Genomic DNA, 2,406 nt, shown 5'->3' on the forward strand with positions numbered 1-2,406 from the left:
GCGCTTAAAAAATACTTTTATTATTATTATTATTATTATCTGCAAAATGGGGAGTTGATACCTGTTCTCCCTCTTATTTAGACTGGGAGCCCCATGAGGGATCTGAAGAGCAGCATGGCCTAAAGGCAAGAGCACGGGCTTGGGAATCAGAGGTTGGGGGTGCTGTGTGACCTTGGGCAAGTCACTTAACTTCTCCTTGCCTCAGTTACCATATCTGTAAAATGGGGATTAAGACTGAGCCCCATATGGGCCAACGTGATTACCTTCTATCTACCCCATCATCATCATCACCATCATCAATCGTATTTATTGAGCGCTTACTATGTGCAGAGCACTGTACTAAGTGCTTGGGAAGTACAAATTGGCAACACATAGAGACAGTCCCTACCCAACAGTGGGCTCACAGTCTAAAAGGGGGAGACAGCAAAACTAAACATACCAACAAAATAAAATAAATAGGATAGATATGTACAAGTAAAATAAATAAATAAATAGAGTAATAAATATGTACAACCATATATACATATGTACAGGTGCTGTGGGGAAGGGAAGGAGGTAAGATGGGGGGATGGAGAGGGGGACGAGGGGGAGAGGAAGGAAGGGGCTGAGTGTGGGAAGGCCTCCTGGAGGAGGTGAGCTCTCAGTAGGGCCTTGAAGGGAGGAAGAGAGCTAGCTTGGCGGATGGGAAGAGGGAGGCCATTCCAGGCCCGGGGGATGACGTGGGCCGGGGGTCGATGGCGGGACAGGCGAGAACGAGGTACGGCTTAGTTCATTCAATTGTATTTATTGAGCGCTTACTGTGTGCAGAGCACTGTACTAAGCGCTTGAAAAGAGCCCGGGCTTTGGAGTCAGAGGTCATGGGTTCAAATCCTGGCTCCACTTCACTTCTCTGTGCCTCCGTTGCCTCACCTGTAAAAATGGGGATTAAAACTGTGAGCCCCCCGTGGGACAACCTGATCACCTTGTAACCTCCCCAGCGCTTAGAACAGTGCTTTGCACATAGTAAGCGCTTAACAAATACCATCATTATTATTATTATATTAACTTCTCTGTGTCTCAGTTACCTCATCTGTAAAATGGGAATTAAGACTGTGAGCCCCCCGTGGGACAACCTGATCACCTCCTAACCTCCCCAGCGCTTAGAACAGTGCTTTGCACATAGTAAACGCTTAATAAATGCCATCATTATTATTATTCTTATTATTCTTATTCTCTGGGCCTCAGTTCCCTTATCTGTAAAATGGGGATGAAGACTGTGAGCCCCCCGTGGGACAACCTGATCACCTCCTAACCTCCCCAGCGCTTAGAACAGTGCTTTGCACATAGTAAACGCTTAATAAATGCCATTATTATTATTATTATTATTATTATTATTCTCTGGGCCTCAGTTCCCTTATCTGTAAAATGGGGATGAAGACTGTGAGCCCCCCGTGGGACAACCCGATCACCTTGCAACCTCCCCAGTGCTTAGAACAGTGCTTTGCACATAGTAAGCACTTAATAAATGCCATTATTATTATTACTGTTATTATTACTATTATTAGAATCCACGACCTCTGCCTCCCAAGCCTGGGCGCTTAGAGAGGTGCTTCGAGCGTCGGAACTGCTTAACAAAGGCCATTAGGGAAAAAATGGTGGGGAAAGGGGAAAAGCCAAAGCGGTTGAGGCTGGAAACAGGGACCGTCTCTATCTGTTGCCAACTTGCGCTCAACTTTATTTTATTATTTTATTTTGTTAATATGTTTGGTTTTGTTGTCTGTCTCCCCCTTCAAGACTGTGAGCCCGCTGTTGGGCAGGGACTGTCTCTAGATGTTGCCAACTTGGACTTCCCAAGCGCTTAGTCCAGTGCTCTGCACACAGTCATTGCTCAATTTTATTTTATTTTATTTTATTTTATTTTGTTAGTCTGTTTTGTTTTGTTGTCCGTCTCCCCCTCCTAGGCCGCGAGCCCGCCGTTGGGTAGGGCCCGTCTCTAGACATGTTGCCAACTTGGACTTCCCTTCCATTCACTCATTCATTCATTCCATCGTATTCATTGAGCGCTTAGTCCAGTGCTCTGCGCACAGTAAGCGCTCAATAAATACGACGGAATGAATGAATAAATACGATTGAATGGAAAGATTGGGGGGGACACGGGCGGTGGGGGGGGGGCGGAACCTTGGGGCGGGAGGCCTTGTTTCCCGACCGGACGGACGGAGGGACGGACGGAGGGAGGGCCGGAGGGCCGGAAGCCGTTCGCGGTTGCTAAGGGGCGGCCCCGGAAGTGACGACACCGGGTTTGTTGACAGCGGCGGCGGCGACAGGAGGAGGGGCAGCGGGAGGAGGAGGAGGAGGAAGAGGAGGCCGGGATCGGGATCGGGATCGGAGGAGGAGGAGGAGGAGGAGGAGGAAGAAGAAGAAGAAGAA

Source organism: Tachyglossus aculeatus, chromosome 4 (genome assembly GCF_015852505.1).
Source record: "Tachyglossus aculeatus isolate mTacAcu1 chromosome 4, mTacAcu1.pri, whole genome shotgun sequence".
Taxonomy (NCBI): Eukaryota; Metazoa; Chordata; class Mammalia; order Monotremata; family Tachyglossidae; genus Tachyglossus; species Tachyglossus aculeatus.